General features: G+C 36.8%; 1 long non-coding RNA gene across 4 annotated transcripts in view; it reads left to right on the top strand.

Annotated features, from left to right (window-relative positions):
* LOC141376633 (uncharacterized) overlaps positions 1 to 23,300 on the top strand; it is a 199,241-nt gene that overhangs the window by 75,272 nt on the left and 100,669 nt on the right. Inside the window, exons 3-4 of one of the 4 annotated variants that reach the window (XR_012387226.1) lie at positions 15,258 to 15,531; positions 15,652 to 17,028. The exons of 2 other annotated variants lie outside the window; for them this stretch is intronic. This is a non-coding gene — a long non-coding RNA (uncharacterized lncRNA). Of the gene's footprint in view, positions 1 to 15,257; positions 15,532 to 15,651; positions 17,029 to 20,066; positions 20,630 to 23,300 lie in introns of those variants that run through there. One more of the 4 variants, XR_012387224.1, reaches the window with a different exon arrangement.

Here is a 23,300-nt window from a genome sequence, read left to right as displayed (position 1 = left end):
AAAGGTAAGACAGTAATACTTGGAGATACCAAGCTGTTTGCATTTTCATTGAGAAATATAAAATCTAACATTTAATTAATAATTTGGGGCTGCAATTCTGATATAGTGATTCATCTTTTAAGCATCATCAAATGATTTGCATTTTTAGTAATCCTCAAAGTATGTTGTAGATAAACTGTTGGTATACTGAATAGGTGTCTTGAAAAAAACATGGTAAAAATGTTCAATCAGAAAATACACTTAAAGGGCACCTATGATGAAAAGCATCTTTTCGAAGGTGTTTGAACAGAACTGTATGTAAGTATAGCGTGTCCATATTCACATTGGAGTGATAGAAACACAACAAGTTTTTTTTTTTTTTAACTTACTAATGTTAAAATAGGATCCAAACCCCTCCCATTTTGAGGCCCATCACAACGTGACAAAGGAGTGCAGTTTTCCCCATCCACCTTTTTTGTAATAAAGACAGTAAAATCACTGTAATTCATCACCACAGCAGCAGGGCAGTACAATTATAAACGCTTCAATCCCAGTTCATGGACAGAAATCAGGTTTATTTTGTACATTGTCATAACAAATATCCATACAGCTGTGGAAAATAACATGTATCCTGTCACATTTGCAGTGAAAAACAATGCAAAGTTAAACATATGTATGAGAGTTTGTGTGTGTTTGCGCATGCACAAATTCTGTAACAATGTATGTGACTCATCATTGCAGAAAGGCTTGAATTAACTTAATAACAAATAAATCAAATAACCATAGCAAAAGTTCTTACTGTAGTAAAGGAGATCTGCTTCATTCTTGTCTGTCACTGTATCCTTTATCTATGCAAGACACAGCAGGTAATGGCTCTGAAGTGGTAATGGTGGATAAGGAGAACCAACTCTTTTGCATTAAAGGCACAGGCAACAAAAACAGCAATGACCTACAAGCTCACATTTCTCACATACAGAAAGGTATAATACATAATCTGAGCTGAAACTTTACAGACACATACTGGAGACACAAAAGACTTGTATTTAATCTTAAAAAAGGGTAAAATAGGTGCCCTTTAAAGCAGATTTATACTTTAACTGTTTTGATGCTTGAAATCTAGTTTCATCTTTAGATCAATTTATTATTTAAATCAAAACTATGTATTGATACTTCAAAATTGATTAATTTTCTATTTTCTTTCCATTCAGTTCACATCTGAATAACATTATTAGTGATTGAAACCCAATGTTCACAGCCGGCGATGCTTCCATAATGCCATGAATTATGGAATTCATTATCCCTGCTGGCTAAGAAAAAACTATTCAGTAAGACAATAGAGGGAGTGCCAAGGAGGACAATTCTACTGTTTACCATCGTCCAATAGCATTCCCATTCTCACACAGCAGCCAGATGACCCTTGAAAATAAATAAAACATTAATGTTGACTTAAAAAATGACAATAATTCCCAGCTCACTTAGCCAATTTGTTGAAAACTCTTTTGCTCAATTCATGGCTCACCTCAGAATAATCCGTCTCAGCATTTTCCTAAAAACTATATAAAATACAAGATAAAAAAAGCAAACAGCAGACAGCTATTAGCCTACCCCGGAGACTTCCGTTGATACGGGTAAAATAATTCACCCCCCATGCTACACGGAGCGTTTTAAAGGGATTTAATTTTTTTCACTACTTTAAGTATGACAAGTCTATTTTTCATGCCTTTGTCTCGCCTCACACCGGACTGTGTTTTCCTCTTTAGAAGGCTTGTTATTGTGTTTAAGGAATCACCTGGGGAAAAGAAAAGCCTCTCCAGTCGGAGCTGGAGGTGATTGTTCTTTAACAAACCCCATTCCTTCACCCCATCTGTTACTTGTACCTGCACCAATCCTCTCATATCTGTTCCTCCTCCTCCATCTCTCTCATTCCCTCTCACATCACACACTCAGAAGCAACATTTGCTGACCATCCATCTTCCGGCACAGTGAATAAGTTTGTGTTTATATGCTCAGCTCCCTGTGTTCACATCGCCTGGAAGTGCTTTCATTACGGCGTGCAGCTTGGGGCCTTGACGCTGCTCTCCGTTGTCTCGGCCAATCTTCATCTCTCCACCTCCGTCTCCCGGGAATCCTCAGGCCTCGGGTCGTCGTTTTAATCCCATTCCTTATTTCCGACTCAGTGAGATCGCAGACAGCGGGGTCATCCGTAGCCTGTTCTACATTCCCAACTTACTAAAAACCGCTGATCCACGGTCAGACCTGACCTGTCAAACCTGTATGCGGCCTCTCATGCTTTATATAACGTACGTGGCAGCGTGAAGGGGCTTAATGGCTCCTCTCTAACATGCTTTTAATAACATGCTTAAGAAGTCAGAACAAAGAGAAATTACATGCTCAAAGAGCTCAATGCAGGCGTTAATGCATTTTCTTAGCCTTGTAATGTGCTTAATGAATAGCTTGCCTTCCGCTCTTCAAGCACATTATGTTGAAGTGTTTTCCTTTTTTTGGGATACATTTGTTAGCAGTGAAGGTTATTTATGTGTTGCTTGAAAGTTATGCATTTGATGGTGTTATGTTTTGTTGGATTTGTTGCTCATTATTTAGTTTTTTTTCCCCTCAATTGATCTTACAGTTTTCTTCCTCATACTTGGGATTGAAAAGTGGCCTCCTTATCCCTGCTGACTCTTTGCTGGGATGACATTTCACCCTGGATCGATGGTAGTTGTCGTTCCCAGGTTCTCTTGAGACCTCACCAGCTCAAGAGGAGTGACCGGAAGGCAGCACCTGCAAATCCTGTAGGGTTAGCTTGGGTCATGAGGCCAAAAAAGCCTATTGTCAGAAGTCATGGGTCAAAAAAACTGTTACAGTGTTGGGGGGAATAGCCTCACTTGGCACTTTTGGTGATTTGCAGAAGATTGGACCATCTTGTCCTTTTTGTTGCTTGATTTGTTTGGGCTGCACAGTAGCATTTTTCTTTAAAAAGCACTGTAATATTTATGGCATGATGAGAAAAGCAGGTCTGTAAACACTAAGCATGATGAATCTGGCCTGGTTTACATTTGGTATTGAGATACGTTTTGATAGATTGAGTCGCAGACAAGGGATACAAATTCCTGTTTAAACCTGGGGTTTTAATGTGCATGCTTTGCCCTCTTTCAGTCACTTTTTTTTTTAAGCAAATGTTGTAAATTTTTTACATCTAATTTTGCTTAGATTTATGTAATTAGGCGACTTGGTGGCACAGTGGGTAGCACAATCGCCTCACAGCAAGAACAATGCTGGTTCAAGCCTCGGCTGGGCCAGATGGCATTTCTGTGTGGAGATTGCATGTTCTCCCCCTGTTTGCGTGGGTTTTCTCTGGGTGCTCCGGTAAATGAATAAACGCAGTTTATTTAATTTATACATACTTAAACATACTCAATTTATACATATTCAATTGTTTTGGTACTTTTTGATAAAAAAAAAAAAAAACATTTTGTAAATGTAGTTAAAATAAAATACTAAGTAAATTGAAAAGAGGTGAATAAAATTTACACTGTTAAAAAGTCAGTAAATAACAGTTTTTCATTTATTTACTGTTGTGAATAATATTATGGTATGTTGATGTCTGCTTTGTCAACTTTTGGATGGGAAAATTCAACTCTACAGTTTAACAAAGTGACTTTTATTGACATTTTCGTTCATTCATTTTCTTTTCGGCTTAGTCCCCTTATTAATCTGGGCTTGCCACAGCGGCAACTTATCCAGCATATGTTTTACGCAGCGGATACCCTTCCAGCTGCAACCCATCTCTGGGAAACATCCATACACAATCATTCACACTCATACACTTCGGACAATTTGGCCTGAGTATTGTTTTACTGTGAGCATTACAACGTGTTTTTTCTTGAACTTTCTAGCAGTTATTTTGACCCTTGTTTTGACCATTGCCAACCCTTGCTGCCTGTTCCGACCATTCGCCTGCATGCTACTGTCTGTTCTTGTTTTGACCTTTGCCTGCCTGATGATTCTTAATAAACTGCATTTGGATCTTCATCTCTGTTGCAACCAGAATCATCTAATAAAAATGTTCCTAAAAATCCCTTTTTTGAACTTTTCAAGTTAAAAGTTGTTAAAAGACAGATCAAGGTCCTATAATGCGATTCAAAATCATAAGTAACTGATGAACAAAATGAAATACAAACATAAATCACAAAATATGGAAAAATATGTAAATATGGCTAATTCATGGATATATATATAGCAAATATATTCAACGTCTTTTTTTCCAAGAGTACATTTTAACATGCAGTGTATAGATCATTGTAAACTCGTTTAACAAATAATCAAATATTAAACATTTAAATAAATCTTAAATAAAAAAAGATTGACTAATTATGATCAATATCATAGATACCATTCATATATATTTAATGTGTTTGCTTATCCTTTTGCTCGTTATCTGCATAACATGGATTTATTCATTCAGTAGTACTATGTGTTAAAGTTCCAGATGTCATAACAGCAGCTCATTCCTGGTATGAATGGGCCTTTAGAGAGTAAAAGAGATGCTTGCTTTACAGTTTGCTATGCTTATATCTCAAATAGTTGCTGCCGAAACTTCATTTTCCATCTCCAGAAATGTATTAAAGTAAATATTACCAGCTCCCTCGTGGATTTCATGTTTGCACGTGCATATCAAACAGAAGCAAAGTGTCCACCTCTATATTAAGCCTTCGCACAGAGCAGTAAGTGAATTGGCTAGCAGGAAATGGCAGGTGACATTTGGAGAACTGCCCAGAACGTTTAAATATATCACACTTGCAGCTCAGCCGTTGAACTATTAACTGGACTTTAAAGCAAGGAAAAAAGGTTTTCTTAAAGGAAGAGCTAATGTTCTATCGCTGTTCACCTCTGGTTAATAGGTCTGGGCCTGGGATTAAGCACCGTCGCTAAAAGCAAAAGGTCACTGTTCTCATGATTCAAGTGAAAGGAAAGATGGATTAAACCCAGAAGAGAGCTAACATCCTCTGTCTGTTTTAAAGTGACATTTCACACAAAGACGAAAAGTCTCATCATTTATTTTTCACTTATATACATGTCAGAGATTTGCATTTATTTAAATGTGGCATTGACTATTTCACTGTAATTGTTTGTATTTATTTTTATTTTTTTAATTGCAGTATTTGTAGGGATTAAATGTAAAAAATTACATTGGTAAAAAATGGGTTCCACACAATCCCATTCTGTCATCCCAATGCAAATTAAGTTCACTTAATGTTTTTTTTTTACAGTTTTAAGTTTATTAAACATAAAACAATTAAGTTGTCCCCCCAAAAAAGTCAAGAATTGTGTTGTTTCAGCATTTCAAATATGTTGTTTGAACCAGCAGCAGTGGTGGATTTCTGCATAGGCAATGGCAATCCCAGAATAAAGAAGTTGGGGGCCATTCACATTTGGTGTCTTTGTCACACTCAAGTTTATTATTATCTTTGTGAAACAGAAACAACTCTGGTGAAAGTAAATTGACGCATGCGTGCAGAAAACCATTCCCGCACACCTCACACTTGCTGCTCCTGGTGTGAATCACATTTGTTTCTAATAGAATCTCACTAAATTTCCTAACTTTTTGATTCAGTGGCTAATTCGTATGAATTCGTACGATCTCATTTGTACAATTTAGAACCATTTGCTCAATCCACCAATGATTGATTGACTTTAGGGGTGGGGCTGTGTGCCACGCCTCCTTTTTAAAATCTTACATTTTCTTTCGACTGAATTAGCCACTAAACTGACAAAGCGTAAATTACTTTTCCTCATAAGATCAAGTTGGTTATTTATATGCATGTCGATAAAATACGCCCCAGCTCATTCGCCGTGAAACCGGAGTAAAAGCCTTTTATGCAGAGGTGTTGGCATACATCTAGTTTTGTGATAAGCGACAAGCTAAAGTTGATGTATGATGAAATATGATGATGGTTTTATTTTGACTAAGCATGGCTATGACGCAAAAAGGATAGATAATGAGTCAGAGAGGTAAGACTTAACATTAATTCTCGTCTACGAGAGCCCAGTAGAGCACCTCTGGGTTTGGGTTAACTTTAATGGGCTATATGGCGATATAATCGAGGACTTTGCAGCAAAAAAGGTTCAGATGTAGTGATATATTAGTAAAATTTCAGTTTGTTTGTATGCTGTATAAATTGTATGTTTGCATGTATTCCAATGGGAAAAAAAAGTCAACCACTTAGGGCGCACTCACATTAGATACAGTTGCCTTGAACTATGCCAAAGCGCAATTGTCCTCATTCCCTCCCCCCCCTCAGCCTGCACTCACATTTCATTTTTACCTACTGCACCTTACATCATCGATGATGCAACAGTTCAGTTTAACAGAAAGAGAACCGCTCTAGCTCAGCACAGTGGAGATTGCTTCAGTTATATTGTTTTGTATTATTTTTAGTTGTTTGAGATGCAGTGACACACAGAACTGTTTGCAGAACAGATCCATTGTGTTCACTGAAATATAAGAATGATTAATAAATCTATATGAAACAGTCCCCTAAAAGTGACGTTGCGCCTTTTGTTTTGGCCTCAGGCGCACTTTGCACTCACACTACAAGCGTACTGCGCCAAAGCCCAGGTGAACCGCTCTGGCACACCTCTTCCAACCGGACATTTCTTCCCCTACAGAGCATAATGTGTTATGTATTTATTTTTTTTCTGTAATTATTTGTAAAATGTACAACCAATTTCTAAATAAAAAACAGTTTGCAATCCAAATTATTAAACCTCCTTTGATTTTTTTTTTCTTTTAAAAAAAATTCACAAATGATGTTTAACAGATCAAAGACATTTTCACAGTATTTCTGATAATATTTGTTCTTCTGGAGAAAGTCTTATTTGTTTTATTTTGGCTAGAATAAAAGCAGTTTTTTTATTTTTTTAAACATTTTAAGGTCAAAACTATTAGCCCCTTTAAGCTATATATTTTTTCGATAGTCTACAGAACAAACCATCAGAGCAACAATAGCTTGCCTAATTACCCTGTTTTGGTTAACCTAATAAACCCTTTAAATGTCACTTTAGCTGTATAAAAGTGTCTTGAAAATATCTAGTCAAAAAATTATTTACTGTCATCATGGCAGAGATCAAATAAATCAGTTATTAGAAATGAGTTATTAAAACTATTATGTTTAGAAATGTGTTGAAATTTTTTCTCGTTTAACAAAAAATAAACGGGGGCTAATAATTCAGGGAGTTTAATAATTCTAATTGCAACTGTAAATCTATATTTAAAAAATTACAATTTCATTTCTGCACAACTCAATACAGAAGTTTTCATGAATGCACGGGCAATCGTTGCTATAATGAAAGTTCCATACTGAGGATCCTTTTTTGCATGATAGCTCTAAAATAAAAACTGGCAGCATTTCAAACCATTCACACACAACACATTTTTGCATTTACACATACAAAGACACATGCTAGTGGAATGAAAATAAATGCCTAAAGGTCTAGAGATATATTTTTGAACTTCTCTATAGCACTGTATTTTTAGAATGCTGTACGATGTGTTGCAAAATATGCGAGATGTGAATGTGTCTCTCTAACATGTTTACGTTGAAAAACTATGGAAACGCTCAGTGACATGTATTGGGTGTTAGATTAGACCTGTGAAGTTGGCTTAATAAAAATGCATATGGGGAGCAGAGTTCGAAAATGTAAGCACATTTTGTTCTCTTTCATTTAGTCTACGTGTCTGATTTTGACATTTTTATGGTGTTTTTTGATATTTTAATGCAACGATCAGTAGGGACATGCTGTGAGAGCGGATATATGCAAAGGTATTCATACCCTTGTTGTACAAAAACGATTTAGCGATTGCGAAACCACAGTTGCATTTTTACAAACCTTTTAAATTGGTCACGTAACAGGTTTGTTTATTTAATATGCTTGTGCATCACTTCTAATCTTGAGGTTTACAAGATTTTGACATCAAAAACATAATTTAAACATAAGCTATTTTCTGTCCCGTTTTGACCCCATTCATCAAGAAACCCGGAATAGCTTGACAGATTTTACACTCAGAAGTTAATGGTACGATTGGCTGACAGATCGCATATTTAAACATTCTAGAAAGTTAGAAATAACAGCTGTGTGACTTATGCATACATATTTGAATAGTTCAAGATGCAAAAACCTCAAATGCTGTCTTAATGTTCTTCTAAAATGAGCATATTTACCAGGCTCCTGAGTGTAGGTTCAATAATTTCACATTAAGTTTTTTTCATGATGTTCAAAGTGAAATAAATCAACATAACCAAAGGAGGCTGAGAATAATGCTCATCATTTTTCATGGACATTTCTGATGGTTTTTGCATCTGAACTCTTCATTTATCAGACTACATACTTCATAGATGCATGCTGCTGTGATTTAGATAAAAACTGCATAAATGTGAACGTAAAATTCACATCAAACTGTAACATAACAAAAATAATATCAGTTACTATTAGGGCTGCACTATTAATCATATTATTATCACGATAACGGTATTTGTGGCCCAAGATCAATAATTAAGTATTGTCGTGCTTTTACAGTATAAAGACCAAGCGTTAGTTTAATGGGTGGAGTTTACAGATTGGACCACATCACAAGCATGAGGTGATTGTGTCTAGATTGCAGGTTTGTTTTCAATCAATCTGATGCAAATGTTATTATTTACAAGAAAATACAATGTTATAAAAGTTTCAGATCAATTAAACTCACTTTATTTAAAGACTAGCCTATTTTATGCATTAAATAATGAAATAGATAACTCATTTCCTTTTTTTCTAATTAGACCATGAACTTTATACTGTTTTGCAGTTTTAATATGTCTATACTTAAAAAAAAAAACATAACATTCGTTTAACAAATATTTTAGCACATCGAAAGTAATTAAATTACCTGGTGCGCATGCTCGAGTGGAAGTGCGCATGCTCGAGTAACGTCACTGGCGTCACTGTCTCCGTTCGGTCACACACTGTGTGCTTGAAGTTTGGACTTGCTATTTACTCGCAATTTAAATCTTAATCATTAAATTCTTCCTCATTCGCTAAGTATTTGTCTCTCCTACTTAGGGTGACCAAACCCTTAATACATTTATAAAATACATTTACAAAACTGCTTTAAAAACGGTCTGTCCCTCGAGCATCCGCCTGTTGTTTGTAGCTTTAGCCTGCTAGCGCCGCTGGTCAGCTAAAGCTACCAACCTCTTTAACCATACACTTTTGACTTACTGGCTTTGCTCTTTACCCCGTAAAATGTTGCTTCCGTCTCTGTCCTTGTGTGCAGGAGAAGCATCGATGGAGGCGTTGGAGCTGGAGCTGGAAGAAGTGGAGTCCCAGATCCGCGCGCTGGTGGTAAGACGGTCGCGGCTACGGGAACGACTTCTCGTCGTACCCAATGCTAAGGCCGTCTCATCACCTAAGGTACGTGGAAATTACAACCACATCATTCCCTCTACCTCAACCCCGCGTCCTTCTCTGTCCAGGCCCAGCGCACCCGGGGCGCGGCTCAGCCAGGCGTCGTTCACGCCGACACCCGGCTACCACGGCGCCTGGGTGCAGCCGCGCAAGGTGCTTCCCAGATCCCGGGGCAGAACGTCTCCTCCTGTGTTCGAGATCTCCACGGAGAACCGATTCTCCCCTCTCCGCGAGTCGGGTCCCGATGTGGCCATCATCGGTGACTCGATCGTTCGTCACGTCCGTGCCGCCTCCTCAAAAGGTAATAAAGTACGTACTTTCTGCTTTCCTGGTGCCCGTGTGAGAAATATTTCTACACAGATTCCAACCATCCTGGGCGCTGCCGAGAGCCCTGGTGCCGTTGTCCTCCACGTGGGGACAAACGACACCGGGCTCCGGCAGTCGGAGATCCTGAAGAAGGACTTCAGGAGCCTGATCGAGACGGTTCGACGCACCTCGCCCGCCACGCAGATCATCGTTTCTGGGCCGCTTCCTACCTACCGCCGAGGAAATGAAAGGTTCAGTAGACTTTTAGCTTTGAATGAATGGCTAATAACATGGTGTAAAGAACAGAAATTGCTCTTTGCTAATAACTGGAATCTTTTCTGGGAGCGTCCTAGGCTCTTCCGTCCTGACGGCCTGCACCCCAGTCGAGCCGGAGCTGAACTCCTGTCGGACAACATCTCCAGACTACTTCGCACCATCTGACTAGCAGGTAAAAATTCACAAAATTCACACTATAGCCACCTAGACTCTTGTTCACCCCACTTAAACATCAGTAACGCATATCTGGCGAATCCTATAGAGACTGTGTCTGTTCCTCGTATTATTAGATTAAGAAATAAACGTACTGTGTGCTCCAGGAAAAATCTAGTAAGAATCAAACCAGAAAAACCAGTAGAAAGTGAAAATACAAATTTCGTAAAACTTGGTCTCCTAAACATCAGGTCACTTGCACCTAAAGCACTTATCATTAATGAAATAATAACAGAAAACAATCTTAATGCACTCTGTCTCACTGAAACCTGGCTGAAACAAAATGACTATATTAGCTTAAATGAAGCAACTCCTCCAGGATTCTTATATAAACATGAGGCTCGTCAAACTGGTCGTGGTGGTGGAGTTGCATCAATCTTTAGTGATTTCCTTAATATTAAACAGAGAAACGGACTTATGTTTAGCTCCTTTGAAGTATTATCGCTTAATGTTCAGCTTCCAGATACTACACAAAAACCTATGTTATCTCTCGCTTTAATCACCATATATAGACCCCCAGGACCCTATGTCAAATTTCTAAAAGAATTTTCTGATTTTATTTCTGACTTACTAGTCAAAACTGATAAAATGCTAATTGTAGGAGACTTTAACATCCACATAGATGACGCTAATGATACATTAGGGCTCGCGTTTATGGATTTAATACACTCACTTGGGATAAAGCAAAACGTTGTGGGTCCAACCCATCGCTTAAAGCATACATTAGATCTAATTCTGTCTTATGGAATCGAGGTTATTGACGTAGACATTATACCACAAAGTGATGATATTACAGATCACTACCTCTTACTATATAAGCTGTGTTTACCTGAAATCAGCAAACCCGCTCCAATACTCCGCCCTAGTAGAACTATTGTTCCGTCAACTAAAGATGAATTTATAAATAACTTACCTGATCTCTCTCTATTTCGTAATGCACCCGCAAACTCAAATGATCTTGATGTAGTAACCAGCAGTATGGATGCCATCTTTACTAGCACACTAAATACTGTGGCACCCATCAATTTAAAAAAGGCTAGAGAGATTAAAACTATACCATGGTATAATAGTCATACTCGTGCGCTCAAAACAGCAACCCACGTCCTGGAACGTAAATGGAAAAAAACTAATTTAGAGGTCTTTAGAATTGCGTACAAAGACAGTATGTCCAGCTATAGGAGGGCTCTAAAATCTGCCAGGACCGAGCACCTGCGCAAACTGATAGAAAATAATCATAACAATCCTAGATTTTTATTTAACACCATCTCTAAATTAGCAAATAATCGGTCATCCTTGGAACAAACTACTCCACCGCAAATTAGTAGTGATGATTTCATGAATTTTTTCAGTAATAAAATAGAAGGCTTTAGACAGAAAATAGGAGATGCTAAACTTTCTGCACCGGCTTATACTCCAAATCCTGTAAATATTTCATTAAATCATAATAATAACCTACACTGCTTCAAAATCATAGAACATGAAGAGTTAGTAAAAATTATAAATAGCTCTAAACCAGCTACGTGTATGCTGGACTCAATTCCAACAAAATTACTGAAAGAGCTGCTACCTGCTATAGGAGAACCTCTTCTTAACATTATCAACTCTTCTTTATCTATAGGCCATGTTCCAAACTCTTACAAGCTAGCTGTTATTAAGCCTATTATTAAGAAACCGCAACTAGACACCAACAACTTAGCTAACTATAGGCCTATTTCTAATCTTCCATTTATGTCTAAAATATTAGAAAAAGTTGTTTCCACTCAATTATGCTCTTATCTGCAGACGAACAATATTTTTGAAGTGTTTCAGTCAGGTTTCAGGGCTCACCACAGTACAGAAACCGCCTTAGTGCAAATAACCAACGATTTACTCTTAGCTGCTGACCGAGGGTGCGTCTCGCTATTAGTTTTACTCGATCTTTGTGCGGCATTTGATACCATTGACCACAATATCCTCATAAATCGCTTAAAGTCTACAGGTGTCCAGGGACAGGCTCTACAATGGTTTAAGTCATACTTAACTGACCGCTACCAGTTTGTGAATCTTAATGGACAGCCTTCACAAATCTGCCCAGTAAAGTATGGGGTGCCTCAAGGATCAGTTTTAGGCCCTTTACTGTTTACAATTTACATGCTACCTCTGGGAGACATTATTAGAAGACATGGGATCAGCTTTCACTGCTATGCAGATGATACTCAATTATATATTTCAACTAAACCTGACGAGACGTCTGAACTTTCTAAACTAACTGAGTGTATCAAAGACATCAAAGACTGGATGACCAACAATTTTCTTCTCTTAAAATCAGACAAAACAGAATTATTACTTATTGGGCCTAAATCTTGCACACAGCAGATCTCGCAACTCAATTTACAATTAGAGGGATACAAAGTTAGCTTTAGCTCTACTATAAAAGATTTGGGTGTCATATTAGACAGCAATCTAACTTTTAAAAACCATATATCCCATGTCACAAAAACTGCCTTCTTTCATCTGAGAAATATCGCTAAATTACGAAATATGCTATCCATCTCAGATGCAGAAAAGCTAGTCCATGCTTTTATGACTTCGAGACTGGATTACTGTAATGCTCTATTTGCTGGCTGCCCAGCATCCTCTATTAACAAACTTCAATTAGTACAAAATGCAGCAGCCAGAGTTCTGACCAGGTCTAGAAAATATGATCATATAACCCCAATTTTATCCTCCTTACACTGGCTGCCTGTTAAATTTCGTATTGAATTTAAAATATTACTTCTCACCTATAAAGCTCTAAATAATCTAGCTCCTGTTTATCTAACCAACCTTCTGTCTCGCTACGAACCAACTCGCTCCTTAAGATCTCAAAATTCAGGGCTTCTGGTAGTACCTAGAATAGCAAAATCAAGTAAAGGAGGTCGAGCCTTCTCTTTCATGGCTCCTACACTCTGGAATAGCCTTCCTGGTAATGTCCGAGGCTCAGACACACTCTCCCAGTTCAAAACTAGATTAAAGACCTATCTGTTTAGTAAAGCATACACTCAATGCATCACCTAGCGGGTTCCACACAGGCTTCTGCATCTTGCTTATATACACTATGAACAGCAGCTACGCTAATTATTCTCTTTATTCTCTATTTTCACCTGGGGATACTCATCCCGAGGTCCTCAGATTAGGCGGAGTCACTGATTGGATCCAAGACCAGCGACGTGATGATCCCAAGGATTCCATATCCGGGACCAGGCCATATCCTGAGCTGCTGCTGCGCTGATGGTCGTGGGGAGTGGAGAACATGTGTCTGATTCCAGCGACGCTCCAGGGACAGACGAGTCTTCATTGAGGCCATCTTCCAGCATAAACCACGGCGAATGAAGTTCTGCACAAGACTTTTGGCCAGCGGAGAAATTAAAATGGTCGTGCCCAACTGAGTCTGGTTCTCTCAAGGTTTTTTTTCTTCACTCCCATCAGGTGAAGTTTTTTTCCCTCTCCGCTGTCGCCACTGCCTCGCATGGTTCAGAATTGGTAGAGCTACGCATCGATGAATTTGCTCTTCAGTGTTTGAACTCTCAGTAATGATTAAATCACACTGAACTGAGCTAAACTGAACTGAACTGAACTTAAACACTTAAACCTGAACCACACTGTTCCAGTTACTATGACCATTTATGTGAAGCTGCTTTGACACAATCTACATTGTAAAAGCGCTATACAAATAAAGCTGAATTGAATTGAATTGTCTTTTGGTTAAAAACTTTATGTAGGCTCACGCTCATGCCACGTACGTCTTTGCGGATAAATTCACGTCTGAGAACTGCTTTGAATAGAATAAATGTATTTAAAAAGCATATTAAAGACTATACACATAATAAAACATTCACAAAGGTAAAACACAAATTTACGGGCACTGCTTTCGGTTTTAAAATAATAAAGCATATTAAAAAAATCTAATTTGCTGAAGAAAAATGACAGAGGAACTTTGCAAAAGAAAAAGATTAAACATATCAGGACTGTTAAAAGAGCATTCTGTTTTGATAAATTATTTTGACTCCAATACAACAGCTAAGATTATGAATGACGGAGTGTAAAGTCATCTCTCCTGAGTTCTGAGCTGTTTATGAATGAGGAGGCGGAGAGAATACACTGTTCAATTTCACCTCAAGATATTTAAATAAAAATTTACACTGTTCAGCACAATCAAAAAGTTACTCTTGTTGGTTGCAGCCGGGATGCATAATGAAGCTAACAGGCTGTTCTTTTAATGTCATGTTGGTCGTGACACCCTGCTTTATAACTTATTACTTTATTACAAACACTTAGCTTTGCCATCGTTCTACATAGCCACTCTTTTGAGCACATCTTGCGGTCCATCTCTAAACAAATGTTTAGATTATTATAAAAGGTGCTCTCCCGCGGCGAAGTTCCTGGCAGAGTAGCAAGTGAAAAAAGATGTTCATGCAAAAATTAGACAAGAGGAATCAAAATTTAAATTATATAACAAGTATCCAATTCTTAATCCAAGTATCTAATCCTCGCCCAGTTTTTATTATGTTTATATATATATATATATATATATATATATATATATATATATATATATATATATATATATATATATATATATATATATATATATATATACAGTATATATATATATATATATATATATATATATATATATACAGTATATATGTATATATATATATATATATATATATATATATATATATATATATATATATATATATATATATATATATATATATATTTGTGGCTGTGTAGTTTAATAAGAATATAGTTTCTATTGTACACAAATATGATGCATCTGAAAGACAGCAATCACCAGCAGTTGCCTCAGCATAAAGTCCCAAATTAAATGTTCTGGAGCGGGTTTCGTGATTGGCTGTCCCTTGCGATATCCACAGAGGGCCAGCAGAAGTGGAGTCCTTTGTAGTTGGGCTGTTATGAAGCCTATTCCAGAGCATCTGCGGTTTCTGGGCAAATATCTAACAGGGCTACTGTGAGCTATTCTCCTTCATTTCTGTCCATTATTTATATGACAGGATTTCATTCGTTGCCACGGAGCAGAGTCGCTGTACCTTGAAACCCCGTTGGGATTCCCGGTGTTAGGCATGAGAGCAAGGACAGCTAGTCAGTCGGCTTCCCCCTGGAGGCTCCGAACCTCCAAACGAACTGCTTCCTCTTCCAGCTGGGAGGAAAACGGACGGTGATGGAAGGCCTTGAACAGTCCTTGTCTTTCCTGGCAGGCGTTGCCTCAACAGTTCAATGGGTTTTTGTTTCTCAAAACTCATTGTTCGAGAACCGTCATGTTAAAAGGTATGGCTATAAATATATGCGAGTTAAAATCATTCCAGAAAGGTCACAAATTGATAATTGAGGCTCATTCTGTGAAGCCTTAAGGCCTGATTTGCCCTATTTCTTTTACTCATCTTCCAGACGCAACTGGTACCGGGACCTCCATTTCATAGAAGGAGGTTATCGAACATGGCTGGCCCTCTCTCCTCAGTCTTGAGGGAATACAAAGTGCAGGGTGTTTTCAATGCTATGTAGGTCTAGGTGATTAAAAAACCCTTTAATTGAAGCTCTGCCACTCTTTTTCTTCCGTTTTCACACTAAAATGTCCATTTTAAATTACTCCCTTGTTACCATTCTCTGTCTCACCTTTGGCAGAGGAATTGAAATTTTCACAGCTGCATTTGCCATCATCATTTGCAAAAATGGCATCAAGAAAGAGAGAAAATCGATGGATACCAGGGGCATATCCTTCTCTTACTCTCCAATACCGAGTTCACAGCTTTAATTTCTGCTCTAATAGCTACAAAATAGTGTGGATTTATGTTAAAAATGAACTTTTGCTCTTTACAAGTTTCCACCTTCAAACCAAACATACGACCTCAGACAACAAATCTAAATATGGTCTGGCATAAGTGCCTCAACAGCACATCTCATAATGTTTAAACATTAGACGATGGATCTGAACTTTTGTGGTTTAATGAACAGATTTGACCACATGACCGCATACACAACAAGAAAACCCTCTACAAAACCCACTGATTATGATCAAAGTCACAGTTAGCATATACATCCATCCATTTCCATTTAATGTTCTTGCTTTCACACACATATTTTTTTTTTTTAATTTCTTTTTTATTGGTCTTTAACAAGATCATACATAGTAGTGTACAATACAACATAGGAAAAATTAAAGATTGTCTTAGTTTTCTTATTTTCCTACTCTCCCCTCTAAACAAAATGTTTGAATTATAAACGAACATATCCTCTGAGGAAAAAAATAATAGTAAAAATGAAAGAAAAATTAATAGTAATAATAATAATTGAGAAAGTTTACAAAAAAATAAATTAATTAAAATAAAATATATTTACTGTGTATTAGAGCTGATTTGGACTGAACAGGGTAAGCCTTTGATATAGTCTAAAACAGGATTCCAGGTCTTGTAAAAAGATTTGAGAAATCCTGCATGTAAACATCTTAATTTTTAAAGTTTTATGCAGCTAAAGATTTCTCGTATCCACATGTAATGTGATGTAGGAATTACCTGTTTCCATTTGATAAGAATGGCTCATCTAGCTAAAAGAGTAAAAAAAAGCAATAACTTGGCGAGCTGCAACAGTCAAGTCAACTCTCAGAAATGCAAAAAAGGGCTGTCAAGAGGTTAGGGTCTCGATTCATAATAATAACTTTATTAAGTGTATCGAAAACACTGGACCAGAAATTTGTCAATTGCTTTCCCACACATTTCTAAACCGCATAACATCAATTTGTTCATTTAACAGTAGAGCTGCACAATATTGAAAAAAAAAAAAAAAAACTTATTCTGGTATTTAGTTTTTCTGTAATATATATTGCAATATGAATACAATTTCACTAGATTACTTGAATAACTGTGATTGTAAATAATTCATAATTTAAGATTGCCAGGGAGGATTTGGAAGGTGAACGAATCTGCATAAAAAATAATAAAAAATTACAAGTAAAACAATAGTGCAAAATTATTAACTAAATAAACAGTAAATCAATTTTAAGATAACACCATATAGTCTACATTGTGCTAATATATATAATTAATGTTCAACCTGCAAACGTTATCATTTCTTGTGCTCAGATGGCTTAAATTCACTTCAAATACTTACTCAATTACAGGCCTTAAAACTAACGCAAATTTGAATTGACTATTGCAAATGCACACATTGCGATATCGACGCTGAAATAATATATCATGCAGCCCTGTTCAACAGTACTACTAACCAACTGTAACTGTTCTGACGCAACTAGTAGACCTCTGTTTTGTAGGAGTTGTTTATCAAACTTGGCTTCCGTTCTCTCCTCAACCATGAGGGAATATGATTTCCTTTGCTCTGTAGGTCTAGGTGTTTAAAACAGCGCCTTAATTGAAACTTCGCCAAGGACTTTTTACTTGCATTCTCCATTATGATCTCCTTCTTAAATCCCTCCCTAGTTCCCAATCTCTATCTCACCTTTGACAGAGGAATTGAAGTTTTCACACCTGATTTTGCCATCATCATTTGCAAAAATCACATCGAGAAGGAGTGAAAACTAATGGATTCTGGCACTGTCTGACTTGAGTGCTTCAACAACACGCCTCATAATGTTTTAAAATTAGGTGAGCATATAGACACTAGGGACAATTTAGCTTACCCAATTCACCTATACCGCATGTCTTTGGACTTGTAGGGGAAACCAGAGCATCTGGTGGAAAGCCGCACGAGCACAGGGAGAACATGCAACAGACTCGCCCCCCACCCCCCAATTTTTATTTTAAGTGAAGTTTTTTTAAACTAATTTCGAGAAGAGCATGTGATAGGATTGACTACAGCTGATCCCTATCACTAATCACTAGGATATTAATATAAATATCCAGCTTCAATTCTCATCTTCGTTTTGAAACCCCCCCCCAATCCATCCCTTCTCCCTCCCCATCAATTCTAAGTTCGGGTGACATGGTGGCTCAGTGGCTAGCACTGTTGCCCCACAGCAAGGGGGTTGTTGCTTCAAACACTAGCTGAGCAAGTTGATACTCTCTGTGCGGAGTTTGCATGTTCTCCCCGTTCGCGTGGGTTTTCCTCGGGTACTCCGGTTACCTCCCACACTCATGCAACAAAAGTTAAAGTCACAAGCACTTACTACAAACTGGTGCAGTTAGAGGTCTATTTTTGTGACGTTATCAAGAACTATCATTTCTTTTTAATATGAAGATATTTTCTTTTAAATCTAAATGTATATTTTCCACTCATGGGTTGCTTATTAAACACTTCCTCGCCTGAGTAGAGAAAATGAAAGCACATAAGCACCAAGGAAAATCAGATTCTCAAGACAAAATAATGACATATTAAAAAAAATAGCAAATATATGACAGAGGTTTGTCATGCAACATTAACAGTGAAGTATTAATGAAATCCTTATTTTCCTCAGAGTGGAACAAATCATCCATCTGCACAGCTGAGTAATGAACGGGCACAATCAAAAAAATAATTAGTATATTTTTCTTGGAAAAAAATGCTTATTGAACAAATTTTGTTTGCTGTAATTTAAATCTTAATTTTTATATGTTTGAAAAATGTATTTTTTGTTGGTCATTTATCCAATAGAGAAACAAGAATGATGAACAACATCTGAGGTGACGTGCCAGAGGTGACATCTGAGGTGACAAAACCAGTCCGCTAAATGCTTTAGCGCCAAAGCACAAACTGGTTTGGTAAATAAAATACAATCCAGCCTAAATAAAATTAAAGTAAATATTCACAGTTTCAGAGACATTTATATCGAACTGTTTTCATTGTTAATGATAAAAATCATCCATTGCCAATAAGTTTCAATTTAATTAGTTTAATCAAGTAATTTGATTAAGAAAGACAGGCTTTTACAATGTATTAGCAGCACTGACAGTGTTTCCAGATTACCTCGGAAGAACAAAGAGGTCCGAAGGCTGAGAAAACTCAGAAACTTGTTGTGAGAATAGAGATGTCTACATATTTGTGCCAGTAAAAAAATTAAAACATGCCAGAAAAATTAAACATGCCAGACTTTCTGCGATGGAGTCATGAGGCGTCGCAGACATTGTACCGGTTGTTGTGAACTATGCCACATTACACAAGAAGAAACAGTTTAATCTTGTGTCACAGATTACAAAATTGTGTAATCTGACTGGGGCTTAACTCCATAGAATTGACTTTTCCACAATTTTTTAAGCCACGTAAACATGAATTTGTTCATTCAACCATGCTTGTATCCATTTGTAACTTGTGATGCAACTGGTACCAGAACCTCCTTTTTGTATTAAATCGAACATGGCTGCTACTCTCTCCTCAACCATGAGGGAATGCGTTTTCATTGCTATGTAGGTCTAGGTGATTAAAACGAAGCCTTAATTGAAACTTCGCCAAGGACTTTTTCCTTGCCTTTCCCCAATAAGATCTCCTTTTTTAAAATCACTCCCTAGTTACCGTTCTCTCCCTCACCTTTGACAGAGGAATTGAAGTTCTCACACCTGCATTTGCCATCATCATTTGCACAAATGGCATTAAGACAGAGCGAAAATGAATGGAGACCAGGGGCATATCCTTCTTTCGCCCTCCCTCCTTCTCTCACCTTCTGCTCTGATATCCTCCGCATGCGGAAAATGCCAGAGAGCATCTCGTGGGCTTTCTGTATCTAACCCAAATCCTTCACTTTGCTTGAGAAATGGCTGGCTGAGCCCGGCCCAAGAGACCAGTCTGCCCTGCGCCAGCATCGGTTTACTTATTAAATATAAGATCTCCCGCTTTCTTTTTATTTTTTTTTCACTCTCTCCATCTTTCCCTCCATCCCTCAGTATCCTCACGTCTCAGAGGCTGCACCAGAGCTCCCTGGGAGTTTAGAGGCAGCGTTTGTTTGAAGAGCAGTAGAGAGGAGCGTCATCCAGGGAGGTTTACAGAGGAGGGGGGCTTGTGGAAGCTGGTCACCCAGGCTGGATGGATGTTCTGTCAGCCTGCTTCTGTGATGTGCCGCCCTATCTGAAAGGCCCTGATGGGGAGATAGAAAGACTATCAACTGGCTGGAGCTTCAAAGTCCAACTAGCTGGTCTGATCCTCAAGACGAGGCCAGATATGTGAAGGAGAGAATAGGATGTATGATGTGACAAATGGAAATGACAAAGAGGAAGAGGTGGGTGTGTTAATGGGGTGGTTCAGGAAAAATGTATATATATACAGTTGAAGTTAGAATTATAAGCCCCCTATAGTTTTTTCCCTGATTTCTTTTTAACAGAGGGCAGATTTTTTCCAACACATTTGTAAACATAATTGTAATAACTAGTGCATATTAACTGATTACTTTTTATCTTAGCCATGTTGACGGTACATAATATTTTACAAAATATTTTTCAAAATACTAGTATTCAGCTTAAAGTGTAACTATGTTATTTAGGCAAGTTAGAGTAGTTAGGCTAGTCATTGTATAACAGGTTTGTTCTTTAGACAATCAGGGAAAAAAATATTGCTTAATAAGTGGGAGTTTGGACCCTCTGGGGCGGCGCTTGGTGATTTAAAAAAGTGAAATAAATTTTATTCTACTATTAGAATTACAATATTTTAACTATAACCCAGAGAAGATAAAAATAGTAGTTTTTAAAAGTAAAATAACTAACACACTCTGTTCACATACTGTTTAAAAACTAATCCTAATGAGTGCTGTGAACCTAATCAATTTGAGTAAACTTGAGCACAGTAAAACCCAATAAATAATGAAAACTCAAACCAACTGAGTACTGTAAACCCAATAAGTTAAGGCAACTCAAACTGATTGCCAAAAACCATTTGAGTTAAAAAACTATTCTGTATGAGTACTGTGAACTTACTCCATTTAACTTTTACTCCATTTGAAGTAATGAGGTATTTAATTAACTAAAATTTCTGACACCTTTATGGCAATCAAATACATAAAAAATAATTGCGGGCCACAACTGAACATTAAAGATGATTTCTGATTAGCAGTCTCCAAAATTAAAACCAAAAATAAACTTGTGCTGAAAACATTGTGTCCACCAGTCTCTTTAGTTGAGGTTAAATTTAAATTAAACAAATTAATAAATGACTATAAAATGATATGATTGTTAGACTGTTGCAGTTTTTTGTGTTGTCAATATGCTAGTGTTTCTATAGGCCTATTGTATGAGCAACATTACTGTATGTATTACCACTTAAGATAAATTTGGGAGTCACAAGTCACTTCAATGTTATTTTAGGTATCACAGGCTGAAAAGTTTGGGAAGCCCTGCTGTAGACAATCTGAAAACAAATAGGGAGATTATATATATATATATATATATATATATATATATATATATATATATATATATATATATATATATATATATATATATATATATATATATATATATATAAATTAAATATTTATATATAATATATATAATTAATAAATAAATATTTAATATATAATAAATATTAATTTCCTGTTGAAATAAACCAAATACGACCTACTCCAGAAGAAAAAATAGTATTGGAAATACTGTGGGAAATATCTTGCTCTGTTAAACATCATTTGGGAAATATTTCAAAAAGAAAAGCTAAATTCACAGAACAGCTAATAATTCTGACTTCAACTGTATATATTGTCTTTCATAATTTATTCACCGCCATGATTTTGGTGTTTTATTACTTCCTTGATCACACAACAGATGGAGAGTGGATTTGTCCATTAAACGTGTCATGAAAGTGGACCACTATATTTCAAATCTTCTTTGTTTGTGAATTATTCAAAACGATCAAAAACAACAAAAACTTTAATGTCAAAGTTTCACATTTAGAAATTAAATGAGAACTCTGTAAATTCCATATTGACTCCGAAAGAAATTGAAAAAATGAAAATTGATTGAAAAACTAGAATGTAGGTGTGAAATAGTTAAACTAATTACCTTTAAAAATTATAAATTAAATTAAATTAAATTAAATAAAAAACAGGGTTTTTAACATTTCACCTCAGGATTTTGGTTGTTTTTGTTTATACAGTGACTTTAATTTTATGGAACATGGACATGTTGTTTTCGAACTGCATATCAGAATACATTTATGTATGTATGCATGTATGTATGCATGTATGTTTGTACTGTATGTCCGATTAATATTGCAGTAGTTTAAATAAAAATACTTTAAAAATACTTATAATTTTGGTTAATAAATTAATCACACTTTAATTTATATAATTTTAATTATATAATTAATATTAAATTAAAAAAATTTTTTTTTTAAAGAAGTGACACTGCCAATAATAAAAAAAAATCTAAATAAAATAATCTAATTAAAGAATTTGTTAGCCCTGTCAAAAAAAAAAAAAAAAAAAAAAAAAAAAAAAAAAAAATTCATCCAATAAAAAAAGACCTCTCACACCTGTGGAACTCCAGTATTCTTCCACATAGAAAGATTCCCTCACATCCACAAGCAGAAAAGACAGAGGTTGCAGGCTTTTATTCCACCCCCATTGTCCTCAACAGAGGCCAAAGTTCACTGTGGTGACAAAAGCATTGAGGCATCAACTGAGCTCTTTCTCCATCGACTCTCTTCTCCATTTTTTTCCCCCTCCCTGGCACTCGGGTGTCTTTCCATCCCCGCAGAAAGACGTCAGACACTCAGTCAATTAGGCACAGATGGCGAGATTACAGCGAGAGAGAGAAGGGTGAGAGGGGCCTGTGTTAAACGCTGAGGAACACACACACCAGACAGGAGAAACAGCACTGCGGGGACAATTCAACACAAGAAAATCAGAGAAAGAAAAAGAGAGGGAGAAGGACAGGGTCATAGGGGCTGTGTGAGAAGGAAAAAAAAGAGAGAAGTGCCTCATTGAATATTGAGAAGGGCTGCTATTCCCTGCTTTCTGGAGGCATGGCCTTGTTGTACAGCTACAGATGTAGATCCACTAAATGGATTGTTGTGATAAGAGACTCAAGTGATTCAGGAATAGAAAACAGCAACCTAATTCACACTGAAAATATGGTTCTTCAGATGCACGCATGGGTCTGATATTATAAAGAAATGATCCTGATTGAACTGTA

The sequence above is a fragment of the Danio rerio genome, chromosome 11 (assembly GCF_049306965.1).
Source record: "Danio rerio strain Tuebingen ecotype United States chromosome 11, GRCz12tu, whole genome shotgun sequence".
NCBI classification, from domain to species: domain Eukaryota; kingdom Metazoa; phylum Chordata; class Actinopteri; order Cypriniformes; family Danionidae; genus Danio; species Danio rerio.
Note: the sequence above shows the minus strand (reverse complement) of the source record. Positions and strands in the feature narration are given on the sequence as shown.